Below are 19185 nucleotides of genomic sequence, written 5' to 3' on the forward strand. Positions count from 1 at the left end.
AAAGAGACCGTTTACATGTAGATCTCGTTTGACCACCTCATGGATGATCTTCTTAAGTCTTCATCTACCTTTCATCCCTTGTCCATTGATGAGCGGATAATTTATACGCTTTTTGACATTGTTTTTAGGTAGTTTCTAGTATGTTTAAGTTCTTTTTAGTATATTTTTATTAGTTTTTATGCAAAAATCACATTTATGGACTTTACTATGAGTTTGTGTATTTTTTTGTGATTTCAGGTATTTTCTGGCTGAAATTGAGGGACCTGAGCAAAAACCTGATTCAGAGGCTGAGAAAGGACTGCAGATGTTGTTAGATTCTGACCTCTCTACACTCAAAGTGGATTTTCTGGAGCTACAGAAGTTTGATTGGCGCACTCTCAATTGCATTGGAAAGTAGACATCTTGAGCTTTCCAACAATGTATAACAGTCTATACTTTTCCCGAGATTTGATGGCCCAAACTGGCATCCAAACGCCCACTAGAGACCATTTTCTGGCGTAAAATGCCAGAATTGGCACCAAAGCTGGAGTTTAACTGCAAGGATGACCTATGCATGTGAAAGCTTCAAAGCTCAACCTAAACACACATCAAGTATGCCCTGGAAGTGGATTTTTACACTATCTACTCATTTTCTGTAAACCTAGTTTACTAGTTTAGTATAAATAGCACTTTTTGACTATTGTACTTTATCTTTGGACCACTTTTCGATCCTTTGATTAGGTCTTCTTTCCCTGTTTTCAAATTCTTATGCCATTTGGGAGGTGATGAGCGGATAATTTATACGCTTTTTGGCATTGTTTTTAGTATGTTTTTGGTAGTTTTAGTTGAGTTCTTAGTATATTTTTATTAGTTTTTAGTTAAAATTCACTTTTCTGGACTTTACTATGAGTTTGTGTGTTTTTCTGTGATTTCAGGTATTTTCTGGCTGAAATTGAGGGATCTGAGCAAAAATCTGATCCAGAGACTCAAAAGGACTGCAGATGCTGTTGGATTCTGACCTCCCTGCACTCGAAGTGGATTTTCTGGAGCTACAGAAGCCCAATTGGCGCGCTCTCAACGGCATTGGAAAGTAGACATCCTGGGCTTTCCAGCAATATATGATAGTCCATACTTTGCCCAAGATTTGATGGCCCAAACTGGCGTTCAAAGTCACCCTCAGGAATTCCAGCGTTAAACGCTGGAACTGGCACCAAAACGGGAGTTAAACGCCCAAACTGGCACCAAAGCTGGCGTTTAACTCCAAGAGGAGTCTCTACACGAAAATGCTTCATTTGCTCAGCCCAAGCACACACCAAGTGGGCCCGGAAGTGGATTTTTATGTCATTTACTCATCTCTGTACACCCTAGGCTACTAGTTTTCTATAAGTAGGACCTTTTACTATTGTATTTAAATCGAAGAATCTTGGTAGCTATCTTTGAGTTTCATGCTATCTTAGATCATTTGGGAGGCTGGCCATTCGGCCATGCCTAGACCTTGTTCTTATGTATTTTCAACGGTGGAGTTTCTACACACCATAGATTAAGGTGTGGAGCTCTACTGTACCTCGAGTATTAATGCAATTACTATTGTTCTTCTATTCAATTCCGCTTGTTCTTTGTCCAAGATATCACTTGTTCTTCAACTTGATGAATGTGATGATCCGTGACACTCATCACCATTCTCACCTATGAACAAGGTGACTGACAACCACTCTTGTTCTACAAGCATATGAGGCTCTAGTGTTTATCTCTTAGATTCCTGATACACGATGCATGGTTGATCGCCTGACAACCGAGTGCTCGCCTGACAAACGAGCCAGCCATTCCTTGAGATCAGAGTCTTCGTGGTATAGGCGAGAACTGATGGCGACATTCAAGAGAATCCGGAAGGTCTAACCTTGTCTGTGGTATTCTGAGTAGGATTCAATGATTGAATGACTGTGACGTGCTTCAAACTCCTAGCAGGCGGGGCGTTAGTGACAGACGCAAAAGAATCGCTGGATTCTATTCCGGCCTGACCGAGAACCGACAGCTGATTAGCCATATGCTGTGACAGAGCATAGGAACATTTTCACTGAGAGGATGGGAGGTAGCCACTGACAACGGTGAAACCCTTGCATAAGCTTGCCATGGAAAGGAGTAAGAAGGATTGGATGAAGACAGTAGGAAAGCAGAGAGACGGAAGGGAAGGCATCTTCATTCGCTTATCTGAAGCTCTCACCAATGATATACATAAGTATCTCTATCTTTATCTTTATGCTTTATTCGTTTATCACTATACCCATGTGAGTCTGCCTGACTGAGATTTACAAGGTGACCATAGCTTGCTTCATACCAACAATCTCCGTGGGATCGACCCTTACTCGCGTAAGGTTTATTACTTGGACGACCCAGTGCACTTGCTGGTTAGTTGTGCGAAGTTGTGTTTATGCCATGGTATTGAGCACCAAGTCTTTGGAGCCATTACCGGGGATTGTTTTGTGTAAAAGTAGTGATCACAATTTCGTGCACCAAGTTTTTGGCGCCGTTGCCGGGGATTGTTCTTGTGTATGGACAACTGACGGTTCATCTTGTTGCTTAGATTAGGTATTTTTCTTCAGAGTTCTTAAGAATGAATTCTAGTGTTTCATGGTGATCTGTTGAAATCTGGCTGGCTGTGAAGCCATGTCTAATCTTATTGGACCGAGGTTTCAACTAATCATCACAATAGCTTGTTGATCTCTATCAATCTTGCTACTGGAGCGATGATCTGCTAAGGCTTGGCTGGCCATTGGCCATGTCTAGTGTTTTGGACCGAAGCTTTCTTTGAAAGCTTGGCTGGCTGTGAAGCCATGTCTAATTCCTGGACCGGAGTCTTAGACTAGCATTGCAATGATTCCTGGAAATTCAAATTGAGAATTCTGAAACCTTTATTTTCTGTTTTCACATAATTTTCGAAAAAAGCACAAAAAAATTTTTAAAATCATAAAAACCAAAAATACTTTATGTTTCTTGCTTGAGTCTAGTGTCTAATCTTAAGTTTGGTGTCTTGCATGCCTTGTTTATTTGATCTTGGTTCTATTTTCAAGTCAATAGTACAGGGGACTGAAGATTCAGAACATGCAGCAGAGGAATTACACAGAAAAAGCTGGGCGTTCAAAACGCCCAGTGAAGAAGGACAGACTGGCGTTTAAACGCCAGCCAGGGTACCTGGTTGGGCGTTTAACGCCCAAAAAGGTAGCATTTTGGGCGTTAAACGCCAGAATGGATACCATTCTGGGCGTTTAACGCCAGGATGGCACAAGGGGGAAGATTTTGTTTTCAAATCAAATTTTTTTTTCAAGTTTTCAAAGTTTTTCAAAATCAAATCTTTTTCAAATCATATCTTTTCAATCAAATGTTTTCAAAATCAATTTCTTTCCTTTTTCAAAGATACTTGCTAACAATTAATGATTTAATTCAAAATTTCAAGTATGTTGCCTTTTCTGTTGAGGAAGGTTTAATTTTTGAATCATATCTTTTCTTGTTAGGCAAGTCATTAATTTTAAAATCAAATCTTTTTTTTAAAAAATGTTTTTCAAATCATATCTTCTCAATCACATCTTTTTAAAACCAATCATATCTTTTTAATCACATCTTTTTCAAAATAGTTTTCAATCAAATCTTTTTAACTTCTAATTTCAAAATCTTTTTCAAAAATCAGTTGATTTCTTTCCCACTCTTATTTTCGAAAATCAAGTAGTGTTTTTCAAAAATGTTTTCAAAATCTTTTACTTAATTTTCGAATATTACTTCCCTTCTTCTCACATCCTTCCATTTATGGACTAACACTATTCCTTAATGCAAAATTCGAACTCCATCTTCTTTGATAAGTTCGAATTTTCTACTTCTGTCTTCTACTTTTCTTTTCCTCTGACACCTCAAGGAATCTCTATACTGCAACATAGAGGATTCCACATTTTCTTGTTCTCTTCTCTTTCGTATGAGCAAGAGCAGAGACAAAGGCATTTTTGTTGAAGCTGACCCTGAACCTGAAAGGACCTTGAAGCGAAAGCTAAGAGAAGCTAAGGCACAACTCTTTGTTGAGGACCTGACCAAATTCTTCAAAGAAGAAGAACCCATGGCAGCCGAAAACAACAACAATGCCAACAATGCAAGGAAGGTGCTGGGTGACTTTACTGCACCTACTCCCGACTTCTATGGGAGAAGCATCTCTATCCCTGCCATTGGAGCAAACAACTTTGAGCTTAAGCCTCAATTAGTTTCTCTAATGCAACAGAATTGCAAGTTCCATGGACTTCCATTGGAAGATCCTCATCAGTTTTTAGCTGAGTTCTTGCAAATCTGTGACACAGTCAAGACTAATGGGGTAGACCCTGAGGTCTACAGACTGATGCTATTCCCTTTTTCTGTAAGAGACAAAGCTAGGACATGGTTGGACTCTCAACCTAAAGAAAGCCTGGACTCTTGGGAAAAGCTAGTCAATGCCTTCTTGGCAAAGTTCTTTCCACCTCAAAAATTGAGTAAGCTTAGAGTGGAAGTCCAAACCTTCAGACAGAAGGATGGTGAATCCCTCTATGAAGCTTGGGAAAGATACAAACAATTAATCAGAAAGTGTCCCTCAGACAAGCTTTCTGAATGGAGCATCATAGGTATTTTCTATGATGGTCTCTCTGAACTATCCAAGATGTCTTTGGATAGCTCTGCTGGAGGATCTCTTCATCTGAAGAAGACGCCTACAGAGGCTCAAGAACTCATTGAAATGGTTGCAAATAACCAATTCATGTACACTTCTGAAAGGAATCCTGTGAACAATGGGACAAGTCAGAAGAAAGGAGTTCTTGAGATTGATGCTCTGAATGCCATACTGGCTCAGAATAAGATATTGACTCAACAAGTCAATTTGATTTCTCAAAGTCTGTCTGGAATGCAAAATGCACCAAGCAGTACTAAGGATGCTTCATCTGAAGAAGAAGCCTATGATCCTGAGAACCCTTCAATGGAAGAGGTGAATTACCTAGGAGAACCCTATGGAAACACCTATAATTCTTCATGGAGAAATCACCCAAATTTCTCATGGAAGAATCAAGAGAAACCTCAACAAGGTTTCAACAACAATAATGGTGGAAGAAACAGGTTTAGCAATGGCAAGCCTTTTCCATCATCTTCTCAGCAACAGACAGAGAATCCTAAGCAGAACCCCTCTGACTTAGCAACCATGATCTCTGATCTAATCAAAACCACTCAAAGTTTCATGACTGAAACAAGATCCTCCATTAGAAATTTAGAGGCACAAGTGGGACAGCTGAGCAAGAAAGTTACTGAACTCCCTCCTAGTACTCTCCCAAGTAATACAGAAGAAAATCCAAAAGGAGAGTACAAAGCCATAAAAATGGCCGAATCTGGAGAGGAAAGAGAGGAAGTGGACGCCACTGAGGAAGGCCTCAATGGGCGTGCACTAGCCTCCACAGAGTTCCCTAATGAGGAACCATGGGAATCTGAGGCTCAAGATGAGACCATAGAGATTCCATTGGACTTACTTCTGCCATTCATGAGCTCTGATGAGTATTCTTCCTCTGAAGAGGATGAGTATGTCACTGAAGAGCAAGTTGCTAAATACCTTGGAGCAATCATGAAGCTAAATGACAAGTTATTTGGAAATGAGACTTGGGAAGATGAACCTCCTTTGCTCACCAAAGAACTGGATGACTTGTCTAGGCAGAAATTACCTCAAAAGAGACAAGATCCTGGGAAGTTTTCAGTACCTTGTACCATAGGCACCATGACCTTCAAGAAGGCTCTGTGTGACTTAGGGTCAAGTGTAAACCTCATGCCTCTCTCTGTAATGGAGAAGCTAAGGATCTTTGAGGTACAAGCTGCAAGAATCTCACTAGAGATGGCAGACAACTCAAGAAAACAAGCTCATGGACTTGTAGAGAATGTTTTGGTAAAGGTTGAAGACCATTACATCCCTACTGATTTCATAGTCCTAGAGACTGAGAAGTGCATGGATGAATCCATCATCCTTGGCAGACCCTTCCTAGCCACAGCAAAGGCTGTGATTGATGTTGATAGAGGTGAACTGATCATTCAAGTGAATGAAGAATCCTTTGTGTTTAAGGCTCAAGGATATCCCTCTGTCACCATGGAGAGGAAGCATGAAGAGCTTCTCTCAATTCAGAGTCAAACAGAGCCCCCACAGTCAAACTCTAAGTTTGGTGTTAGGAGGCCACAACCAAACTCTAAGTTTGGTGTTGAACCCCCACATTCAAACTCTAAGTTTGGTGTTGGGAGGTTCCAACATTGCTCTGAGTATCTGTGAGGCTCCATGAGAGCCCTCTGTCAAGCTACTGACATTAAAGAAGCGCTTGTTGGGAGGCAACCCAATGTTATATTTTATCTATTTTTTTTTGTTATTTTTTGTTATTTTGTAGGTTGATGATCATAAGAAGACACAAAATCAATTGAAAAAGCAAAAATAGAATGAAAAACAAGAAGAAAAACAGCACACCCTGGAGGAAGAACCCACTGGCATTTAAACGCCAGTGAGGCTAGCAGTTGGGCGTTTAACGCCCAGTCTGGCACCATTCTGGGCGTTTAACGCCAGAAAGGGGCACCAGACTGGCATTAAACGCCAGAAAAGGGCAAGAACCTGGCGTTAAACGCCAGGAATGGGCACCAGCCCGGCGTTTAACGCCAGAAATGGCTCAAAACGTGATTTTGAATGCCATTTGGTGCAGGGATGACTTTTCCTTGACACCACAGGATCTGTGGACCCCACAGGATCCCCACCAACCCCACCACTCTCTCTCCTCTTCACCCATTCACCAATCACCTCAATACCTCTTCCCCAAAAACCCTTCACATATCAACTCCCATCTTTCTCTTCACCACTCACATCCATCCTTCATAAAATCCCACCTACCTCACCCTTCAAATTCAAACCACTTTTCCTCCCAAACCCACCCATAATGGCCGAACCCTATCCCCCCTCTCTCCTATAAATACCCTTCTTCACTCCTTCATTTTCACACAACCTAAACACCACTTCTCCCCCTCCTTGGCCGAATACATAAGCCACTCCCTTCTTCCTCATTTCTTCTTCTTCTACTCTCTTCTTTCTTCTTTTGCTCGAGGACGAGCAAACCTTTTAAGTTTGGTGTGGTAAAAGCGTTGCTTTTTTGTTTTTCCATAACCATTTATGGCATCCAAGGCCGGAGAAACCTCTAGAAAGAGGAAAGGGAAGGCAAAAGCTTCCACCTCCGAGTCATGGGAGATGGATAGATTCATCTCAAGGGTGCATCAAGACCACTTCTATGAAGTTGTGGCCTTGAAGAAGGTGATCTCCGAGGTCCCCTTTTCACTCAAAAAGGGTGAATATCTGGAGATCCGCCATGAGATCCGAAGAAGAGGTTAGGAAGTGCTTACCAACCCCATTCAACAAGTCGGAATCTTGATGGTTCAAGAGTTCTATGCCAATGCATGGATCACCAAGAACCATGATCAAAGTGTGAACCCAGATCCAAAGAATTATCTTACTATGGTTCGGGGGAAATACTTGGATTTTAGTCCGGAAAATGTAAGGTTAGCATTCAACTTGCCCATGATGCAAGGAGATGAACATCCTTACACTAGAAGGGTCAACTTTGATCAAAGGTTGGACCAAGTCCTCACAGTCATATGTGAAGAGGGCGCACAATGGAAGAGAGATTCAAGAGGGAAGCCGGTTCAATTGAGAAGGCATGACCTCAAACCCGTGGCTAGAGGATGGTTGGAGTTTATCCGACGCTCAATCATTCCCACTAGCAACCGGTCCGAAGTTACTCTAGACCGGGCCATCATGATTCATAGCATCATGATTGGAGAAGAAGTGGAAGTTCATGAGGTCATAGCTCAAGAACTCTACAAGGTGGCGGACAAGTCTTCCACCTTGGCAAGGTTAGCCTTTCCTCATCTCATTTGTCACCTCTGTTATTCAGTAGGGGTTGACATAGAAGGAGACACCCCCATTGATGAGGACAAGCCCATCACCAAGAAAAGGATGGAGCAAACAAGAGACCCCTCTCATCATGAGATCCCTGAGATACCTCAAGGGATGCACTTTCCTCCACAAGGCTATTGGGAGCAACTAAACACCTCCCTAGGAGAATTGAGTTCCAACATGGGACAACTAAGGGTGGAGCACCAAGAACACTCCATTCTCCTCCATGAAATTAGAGAAGATCAAAGGATCATGAGAGAGGAGCAACAAAGACAAGGAAGAGACATTGAGGAGCTCAAGCATTCCATAAGACCTTCAAGAGGAAGAACAAGCCGCCATCACTAAGGTGGACCCGTTCTTTAATCTCCTTGTTCTTTAATTTTCTGTTTTTCGAAAATTATGCTTTATGTTTATCTATGTTTGTGTCTTATGATCATTAGTGTCTTAGTGTCTATGCCTTAAAGTTATGAGTGTCCTATGAATCCATCACCTTTCTTAGAGATTGTTCTTAATTGAAAAAGAAAAGAATTGCATGAATTTTGAATTTTATAACAGTTTAATTATATTGATGTGGTGGCAACACTTTTGTTCTCTGAATGTATGCCTGAACAGTGCATATGTCTTTTGAATTTGTGGTTCATGAATGTTGGCTCTTGAAAGAATGATGAAAAAGGAGACATGTTACTGAGGATCTGAAAAATCATAAAAATGATTCTTGAAGCAAGAAAAAAGCAGTGAATACAAAAAAAAAGGGGGCAAGCGAAAAAAAAACGAAAAAGAAAGAGAAAAAGAAAGAAAAATAAAGAAATAAAGTTGTGATCCAAGGCAATAAGAGTGTGCTTAAGAACCCTGGACACCTCTATTTGGGGACTTTAGCAAAGCTGAGTCACAATCTGAAAAGGTTCACCCAATTATGTGTCTGTGGCATGTATGTATCCGGTGGTAATACTGGAAGACAGAGTGCTTTGGGCCACAGCCAAGACTCAATAAGTAGCTGTGTTCAAGAATCATCATACTTAACTAGGAGAATCAATAACACTATCTGGATTCTGAGTTCCTAAAGAAGCCAATCATTCTGAGTTCCAAAGGATAGAGTGAGATGCCAAAACTGTTCAGAGGCAAAAAGCTAAAAGCCCCGCTCATCTAATTAATACTGATCTTCATAGATGTTTTTGGAGTTCATTGCATATTCTCTTCTTTTTATCCTATTTGATCTTCAGTTGCTTGGGGACAAGCAACAATTTAAGTTTGGTGTTGTGATGAGCGGATAATTTATACGCTTTTTGGCATTGTTTTTAGTATGTTTTTGGTAGTTTTAGTTGAGTTCTTAGTATATTTTTATTAGTTTTTAGTTAAAATTCACTTTTCTGGACTTTACTATGAGTTTGTGTGTTTTTCTGTGATTTCAGGTATTTTCTGGCTGAAATTGAGGGATCTGAGCAAAAATCTGATCCAGAGACTCAAAAGGACTGCAGATGCTGTTGGATTCTGACCTCCCTGCACTCGAAGTGGATTTTCTGGAGCTACAGAAGCCCAATTGGCGCGCTCTCAACGGCGTTGGAAAGTAGACATCCTGGGCTTTCCAGCAATATATGATAGTCCATACTTTTCCCAAGATTTGATGGCCCAAACCGGCGTTCAAAGTCACCCTCAGGAATTCCAGCGTTAAACGCCGGAACTGGCACCAAAACGGGAGTTAAACGCCCAAACTGGCACCAAAGCTGGCGTTTAACTCCAAGAGGAGTCTCTACACGAAAATGCTTCATTTGCTCAGCCCAAGCACACACCAAGTGGGCCCGGAAGTGGATTTTTATGTCATTTACTCATCTCTGTACACCCTAGGCTACTAGTTTTCTATAAGTAGGACCTTTTACTATTGTATTAGACATCTTGGTAGCTATCTTTGAGTTTCATGCTATCTTAGATCATTTGGGAGGCTGGCCATTCGGCCATGCCTAGACCTTGTTCTTATGTATTTTCAACGGTGGAGTTTCTACACACCATAGATTAAGGTGTGGAGCTCTGCTGTACCTCGAGTATTAATGCAATTACTATTGTTCTTCTATTCAATTCTGCTTGTTCTTTGTCCAAGATATCACTTGTTCTTCAACTTGATGAATGTGATGATCCGTGACACTCATCACCATTCTCACCTATGAACAAGGTGACTGACAACCACTCTTGTTCTACAAGCATATGAGGCTCTAGTGTTTATCTCTTAGATTCCTGATACACGATGCATGGTTGATCGCCTGACAACTGAGTGCTCGCCTGACAAACGAGCCAGCCATTCCGTGAGATCAGAGTCTTCGTGGTATAGGCGAGAACTGATGGCGGCATTCAAGAGAATCCGGAAGGTCTAACCTTGTCTGTGGTATTCTGAGTAGGATTCAATGATTGAATGACTGTGACGTGCTTCAACTCCTAGCAGGCGGGGCGTTAGTGACAGACGCAAAAGAATCGCTGGATTCTATTCCGGCCTGACCGAGAACCGACAGCTGATTAGCCATATGCTGTGACAGAGCATAGGAACATTTTCACTGAGAGGATGGGAGGTAGCCACTGACAACGGTGAAACCCTTGCATAAGCTTGCCATGGAAAGGAGTAAGAAGGATTGGATGAAGACAGTAGGAAAGCAGAGAGACGGAAGGGAAGGCATCTTCATTCGCTTATCTGAAGCTCTCACCAATGATATACATAAGTATCTCTATCTTTATCTTTATGCTTTATTCGTTTATCACTATACCCATGTGAGTCTGCCTGACTGAGATTTACAAGGTGACCATAGCTTGCTTCATACCAACAATCTCCGTGGGATCGACCCTTACTCGCGTAAGGTTTATTACTTGGACGACCCAGTGCACTTGCTGGTTAGTTGTGCGAAGTTGTGTTTATGCCATGGTATTGAGCACCAAGTCTTTGGAGCCATTACCGGGGATTGTTTTGTGTAAAAGTAGTGATCACAATTTCATGCACCAGGAGGCTGGCTATTCGGCCATGCCTAGACCTTTTGTTCTTATGTATTTTCAACGGTGGAGTTTCTACACCTCATAGATTATGGTGAGGAGCTCTGCTGTTCCTCATGAATTAATGCAAGTACTATTATTTTTTTCTCAATTCACGCCTACTTCTTCTTCAAGATATACTCTCGTACTTAATCAGTTAAGTCAGACTAAAGGGGTGACCCGTGACAATCACCCACTATCTTCAGTACTCGCTTAGCCAAGATTCGCGTGCCTGACAACCACAAAGTAGTCTACATGATGTTCAACGTAGTCATTGGATGCCAGCTAGAGTATACTCTCTTGGGTCTCTAATCCATGGATTCGCATCGTCTCTCCTGACAACAGAGCATCCGACCCCGTGATTAGGATCTTCGTAGTATAAGCTAGAATCAATAGACAGCATTCCTGAGATCTAGAAAGTCTAAACCTTGTCTGTGGTATTTCGAGTAGGATCTGGGAAGGGATGACTATGAGGAGCTTTAAACTCGTGAATGTTGAGCGCAATGACAGTGTGCAAAAGGATCAATGGATCTTATTCCGACACAAGTGAGAACCGACAGATGATTAGCCCTGCGGTAGCTGTGCTTGGTATTTTTCATCCGAGACGAGAAATCCGACAGTTGATTAACCGTACAGAGATGGTAGCCAGACCATTTTCACTGAGAGGATCATACAGCTTGCCATGGAAGGGAGCATGCATGATTGGATGAAGACAATAGGAAAGCATAGGTTCAGAAGCAACAAAGCATCTCCAAAATCTTATCTGAAATGCCCACCAATGAATTGCATAAGTATCTCTATGTTATTTTCCGTCTTATCTATCTTTTAATTATCAATACCTCATAACCATTTGAATCCGCCTTACTGAGATCTACAAGATGACCACAGCTTGCTTCAAGCCGTCAATCTCCGTGGGATCGACCCTTACTCACGTAAGGTATTACTTAAACGACCCAGTGCACTTGCTGGACATTGGATATGATTTAAATACTTGTAGAATTAATCGTTAGTCAATATAGAATCCATCAACTGTGGTAAAGAGTTTGAGCTCTATGATTATAATGAATGAAATAAATAATGCCTCTGCCAAAGAGTTTGAATGAATTAAGAAATGGGTTTTTTTAAGTCATTCATAATTTATTATAATAATGGTAACAAGTTAGAGTTTGACAACCAAATCATATTCTAAAAGCTAGTCAAGAGCTGAAAAGATGGAAGGAGTTATATTTTTTGTTCATCTTGGGTTCTTAATAAAAATATTATTACTTCATACTATCGGGTCGTCAAGGAGTGTTGCTAGACGCCAACCTTGATTAGTAAATTTAGTATGACTAATTTACTACTCGCTTAGTATTGAACCTACGGGGTCACACACTAACGAGTGTTCTAAGCCTTGGTAAATAATTATTTATTTATTATTTTGATTTAATCAAATAAATAAGTATATTAATTCAAATAAAATATTATTATATTCTTTGCTAGCACCATGAATATAATAATATGATAATTGAGAATATTAAATAATTAATTATTTATTCTATGATGAGTTTTAAATATGGATAAGATTCTAATTGATTCCGTTTCAAATTAAGTTGTAATTTGATTCATAAGATTTGATCCTAAAATCAGTTACTAATCTCATACTATATATAGATGCATGTCGTAAAAGAAATATACATAACTTTTTCTTCCACCTCCATATACACAAATATTCCAATTCTTAGTGAAGAATTGCTGGTGCAAGAAGTTGCAAGAAATTTCTCAGTTAAATCCATTGGTCAAGGAGTTGACAATAAGGATCAGTAGTCTCGATGTGGATATACATAGTACCTTCGTACTATCGAAGGAGAAAATTTTTTATTCACTAGGCTACTCAGGTATTGGCATCTAATCCAACTTATTTCAATAAAATTTTAAGCACAAAATAGATCAATAAGATTATTTTATTACTTCTACTGCGTGTTATGAACACTTGTAATCCTTCAGTGGTATCAGAGCCATGGCCCTTTTATGTTTAAAATTTTATTGCCAAAATTTACAGAATTAATAGGATTAATTTTTTTTTTTTACTAAAGATAGGGAGACTCGAACCCGCGAACTCTTAAATGAGTATGGAGAGACTATGCCATTTGAGTTATAACTCATTGGCGAATTAATAGGATTAATTTAAGTTTTGTTATTATAGTAAATGTGATTCGTAATCCATGGTATGGGATGCTATTGTCAAAATTATAAATTTATATAGGATAAAACTATATGTATATTAAGGAACATACTATTATTATTATTATTTTATTATTTTTATCAATAGGATTACTTTATTACTTCCGCTGCGTGTTATAAACACTTGTAATCCTTTAGGAATGTGACTACTCTTGGCTGCTAAAGCAGATATAACATCACCAAGAGCTGAAAGTGATCAATTGATATTTTGTGCTTCCTTAAGTCACTTCCCTTGCAAATCAGTCTTTGCAAGTCTCTCACTACCCACCAAATTCACAAGCCAAAGCTTGCTCTTGGTACTCTCACAATTCAACAAATTTTTAGACTTTACCATTATACAAAGCATGTTTGAAAAGAAAGTAAGAAACAAGCTCATCACAAGTATTCAAAGAAGAAAATTCATTTTGATGATGAAAAGTCATTTATACTAAAGAGTTTTTTAAGAATGCAAAAGCTTGGCACTAGTGAGATCTACTATTATGCTCATTAACATTATTACTTCCAACTGCTCTAGCATTGCTTCCAGCTTGCAGTACATCTCAGACCTTCTTAATATTTTCAACTTTGGCTTTTACAACACCAGGAACATGATGAGATCCTTCAGAGGCCTGTTTTATCTCCAACCTGAATACCAATTCAGGGGAAACGGTTTTCAATGTTATGGCAGTTTATCATACATGCACATCATTATTATAGAGCAGTTAACTTACCTTTTTTATGTTATCCTGTAGCTAATAGGTCTCTGATTTGTTCATTATAAACCTCAAGTACACTAACAGATATGTCATAAAAAAATGTATCACTCCTTTGTTTGCTAACGTCGAATAAGAGCTCAAGAATCTTATAATTTACTCCTCTATTCAGTTTTGTTCCCTCCATAGTAAATGTCTTTCCTGTTCCTGTTTACCCATAAGCAAATATGCAAACATTGTATCCGTCCAGTACAGAAATTACTATTGATGAGACATCAACAAAAATATCAACTGTAGAAACAAAGCAACAATGTCCATTTAAGAACCACTGAATTCCAGATCTTGTGCAATAAAATAAAATATATAAAATAGTAATAATAAAATAAAGCTTTATATGTATATCTTGATAATCTTTTGGTTTATACACTTTGTCAAATCTGAATGAATTTTTTTGAGAAATTAGTTGTTGCTGAAAATTGTTTGATTGGATCTGATCCATGTTAATACTTAACAATGTTTACTCTGTTACTCAAATATAAATATTTTTTCCAATTCAAAAAAATAAAAGTATTTTGTGGATATAAAAAAAAGGGTACAAAAATACTTCATTAATCAAAGAATTTGTTGGTGGGTCCCAACTAAGTAGGGCCCACAAGATAAAAACCAAAAAAAGAAAGTGGCTTTTAGGGGAGAGAGAGAGAGAGAGAGAGAGAGAGAGAGAGAGAGAGAGAGAGAGAGAGAGAGAGAGAGTCCCTCATTTTGAAACAAAGCAAATAGAGAGAGTGAAAGAGTGCTTCGACGGAGAGAAGAAGAAATTTAGGAAAAAAGAGCATGCCATTTTTTATCCAATTAAACTAGTAATCTTGCTCCATTTTTTTATAAAATTTTAGTATGTTATTTCTGGTGTAGAGATGAACATTAGCATATAACTTGCTAGTTGTATTGTCTTCTTTTTTGTCTTATTTGAGATACATACTCTTGTAAAGGGATTATGTTGATTCCATCAGTTTTGATGATATATTTTGTTGATTGTTGAGATACCCTAGTGCCACTAGAAAGACTGATTGTGTATCCATTATTTTGATAGTGAAAGATTTTACTGGACTAGGTCCCATGGATTTTTTGTCTCTCTTTTGGGGGGATTTTTCCATGAGAAAATTCTGGTGTTTGATTATTTAATTTCTGCCATTATATTTGCTGCTTGGAGTATCTTTGGTATTGCCTATTAATCGTATAGGTTGTGAAAAATTATTTTTGGTGCTTCCGCTATTAGATAGGTTCTTATTAAACCTCTATTTTCCCAAAAAAGTTTATTTCTGTGCTGATTAAATGGAAGAAAATACTCATGGGCTAAATATGGTCAAATTAAATTCCCAAAATTACTCGATTTGGAAGACTCTCATGGAAAATATGTTGTATAGCTAGGATGTAAGACCCGGTTAATTAACGGCTAATTAACCCATAAATAAAAATTTATTTTAGAAAGCCCAAAATGTGAATTTTTATGGCTAAATATGATAGAAGAGATTGAGACGAGAATTTCGGTACCAATTTTATAGAAATCGGACCAAAATTGGACCGAACGGGCCGAACCGGGCCAACCGGACCCAAAGTGGGCCCTTGATCCAACATAACTAAATCAAAACCCTAGTTTTCAGCACTCTCTCTCCTCACTATACACTCACACACGCTGAAAATTGAGATGGAGGGGGGAAGAACACTCTCTCAAGTTCTATCTCTCCCTGGATCTTCAAACCACCATAACTTTTGATTTAGAACTTTGATTGTCGCACCGTTTGCGGCTACACGTTTACCGCGGAGAGCTCTACAAAACTCATACAATTAATCTTGAGATAAGCCACGTTTTTCTCTTCGAATTTCCAGCTTTGATTTCGAGTTTTATGAGCAAAAATATTGAGATTTTGGGCTCTTTGATGTTATAGGACCCAACTCTCTTGAAGGAAAAGGTTAATCTTGTCTCCTTGGACCTTGGATGTGGTAAGATTCTCAATCCTAGTGTAATTTGTTGTTCTATGATGTTTGGGTATTGAGATGTTGTGTATGGGTATGATGATTGTGGCTTAGGTTGTGTATGTGTGAATATTGGAGCTTAATTAGTGATATTGAAAAGCTTGAAAAGGGATTTGGTGGTGAAAAATATGTTTTTGGAGGTGTTGAGACCTTGAGAGCTTGAGGAAAAGTGGTTTGGAAGTGCTCTGGTTGAGCTTGAAAAATCGGCTAAGGTATGGTCTCGGTTTCCCGTATCTAATATGTAATGTGGTAGGAAATACTTAGGCTAGAGGCCCTAAGATAGGCATTGAATTGTTGATGTTGTTGAATGGTTGAAATATATGATATGGTCATATATGTGATGATGATTATTGATGCCTTGATGGTATGATGTATGAGAAATATGCATGTTGTGATATATGCTTGATGATTGATTATGGTTGAATTGTGGGTGGAACCTTGTTGATGGTGAGTATGATATTGATTGTGTACAATGATAATTTAATGGAATTGGTGTTGTTGAAAATTGGCATGAGGAAGAGTATATGATATGTCAATGTGTTTGAGTTTGAGCCACTTGGGTGAAGTGGGTTAAAATGATGGGATAGTGATTTTGTGAATTGAGATAATGTGTCAATGTGTGAGCTGAGGAGACTTGATGTTGACTTTGGTATGTTTTTATTGATTTCAAAGAAAAGGGATGAAATTGGCATGTTTTGATTGATTTTGAAAAGAGTTGAAAATGGCTTGTTTTGAAAATGGCACCTTGTGGTTTTGTATGAAAAATATGGTTTTTGGGCATACTTTGACGGGACATAACTTGGACTACAAATCTCTGTTTTGTGCCAAATCTGTTTAGAAATGAAATTAGATTCGGGATATCCATGCCGTTCGAAGAACGAGTGAAAAACGATTTAAAATGAGAAAGTTATGTCCGTTGGAAGATTGGGGGTTGAATTTGTGAATTCTGCAGCTTTTAACTTAGAAAATTTTTAGGAGAATGACCCCCCACGCGTAGGCGCACTTGGCGCGTACGCGCCGTTCTTCTAGAAAGCGTCATCCACGCGTGCGCGTAGTGTGCGCAGGCGCGCCGATGTGCTGCACCCAATGCCCAGCCATTTTCCAGAGAGTTGTGCCAGAACTGTGCCAGATTTTTGCTTAGTGCACGAGAGCACCCACGTGTACGCGTGGCTGACGCGTGCGCGTCGCTTGGCTATTTTTCAATCCACGCGTTAGCGTGCATGACGCATACGAGTCGATGAGTTTTGTGGCCACCCACGCGTGCGCGTGGAGTGCGCGTACGCGTAGCCCTGTTTTCATCCCAAAGTTGATTTTTGAGTTTTAAAAGCCAAATTTCATACTTCTAAGCCTCCGATCTCACCACTTGTGTCTTAAATCATTATGATATGCCTAGCAATGAGAAAAGGAGCTAGGAGATGTGGTAACTTGTGAGTGAAGCAAGGGAAAAATGAATGATCAATAAGGATCAAAGATGATTATGTGAGAGGCAGAGGATGGCGGTGGAAGTGCTTGTTATGCCATGGGCCAAAAGGCCATAATTGTTAATGAAATGGCTGGTTATGGATTTAACCGTGAGCCAGATGGCTGGTTATAGATTTAACCGTGAGCTGGATGGCTAGATTATTGCCGTGTTACGGCGGAGCCATAATTATGGCTAAGAATAAATGCATATATGCTGTTGAATGAATTGTGAATGTGGCACTTCCACTATCGGAGATGAGAGTTTCCCTGGGAGAAAGTAGTGGCTAGCCACCACGTGCTCCAGGTTGAGACTCGAAGCTCTTTTGACCCTATGTCGTCAGGGTGGCCGGGCACTGTGAAAGCCCCGGATGAGCTCACCCCCATAAATATTCACCAGTGAGGGTGATGGATATGGAACATGATTATGATCAAATTTATATTGAGTATAACTCGAGTTGGGGAGACACAACAGAGGGACAGTCCAATGGTTAGCTACCAGGACTTGTCGGGTTGGCTCTATAACCGACAGATGATATCATCAGCCATTAGGGACAGGCATTCATCATATGCATACTATGTGGATTGATTGAGATTGCCTATTTGACTGCATATTACTTGCTATTTGTTTAAATGCCTTACTTGTTCCTATTTGTATGTCTCTTGTCTGATATAATTGTGTTTGCTATATTATACTCCTGCTGGTGGTTGGGAGGTCTGAAGGAATTGGAAAGGGAAGTATTAGTTAAACTAAAGAATCTTTAGTCAGATGCCTTTTATGGTTTAGCTTGTTTATAAGCTTTGAATTATCTAGAGGAAGTTATAGGATTTGCCTTCGGCTTTCCTCTATTATTATGTATTATATATGTGGAAGCTGTTACCATGTTGGGGACCTCTGGTTCTCACCCATGCGGATTTTGTGGTTTTCAGATGCAGGACGTGAGGCTTCTCGCTGAAGCATGATGGAGACTTCTCGATTAGCGAAGATCCTTTGTTCTCGGGACTCTGTTTTGATTCATATGCCTTTGTTTAGATGCTTTTATCTCCATTAAATAATACAAATTGTGATGACTCCTCTTATAGGAGATTTTGGAGAATAGGTTCTCAGTTTTGTGTCCCTTTGGGTTTTCCTTGGGGTTTCCTATTTTATTTACTTGTATATATATATATATATATGTTGCTATGCTCGGACCGGTTATCCTAGCAACTGGCTTTTGAGTCTTGATCTTCCCGTTTTTGACACTCTTTTGTATATATACAATCTCACGCTGGTTTATCCTTGTTCGTTACGTTATCGATTGGAGTGTTGCGCTTTCGAGTTGCGATTTTTGTTTACCCCTTTTTCTACAAAGGCTCCTAGTTATAATCAATCATTCGTACTACTATACGTACTAAATTTTTATTTTAGAGGTCGTAATACCTTGCCATCTCTGAATTATGACTTAAGCATAAAACTCTGTATGGTAGGGTGTTACATAGGACTTGTATGATCTTGTGGAGGGGGATAAATCCAAATGTACCAAATTTGATGTTGAATGGAAGAAGTTAAATCAGAAGGCAGTTGCTTTGATTAGGCAATGGCTTAATCTTAGCGTGTATCCACATGTTGACACCAAAACAAATTTCGAGAAGATGTGAAAGAAATTGAAGGAGTTATATGAGAGGAAGAATGTGCGAAACAAAACATTCCTGATTAGGAAACTTGTAAATATAAAGTACATTAAAGGTAAATTAATGCCGGAGCACTTGAGCATTTTTTAGGAGACAGTGAACCAACTGACAAATAATGAAATTACTTTGAATGATGAGTTGCAAGCCTTGTTATTGTTGAGCTCT

At 39.3% G+C, this 19185-nt stretch overlaps 1 non-coding gene across 1 annotated transcript; it reads right to left on the bottom strand.

The window, feature by feature from the left end:
* Window positions 1–4483: 4483 nt before the first annotated feature.
* On the bottom strand, window positions 4484–4591 carry LOC130942986 (small nucleolar RNA R71). The gene has a single exon (XR_009071527.1). It is a non-coding gene; the product is annotated as a small nucleolar RNA R71 (small nucleolar RNA).
* Window positions 4592–19185: the final 14594 nt, after the last annotated feature.

Source organism: Arachis stenosperma, chromosome 7, assembly GCF_014773155.1.
Source record: "Arachis stenosperma cultivar V10309 chromosome 7, arast.V10309.gnm1.PFL2, whole genome shotgun sequence".
Taxonomy (NCBI): Eukaryota; Viridiplantae; Streptophyta; class Magnoliopsida; order Fabales; family Fabaceae; genus Arachis; species Arachis stenosperma.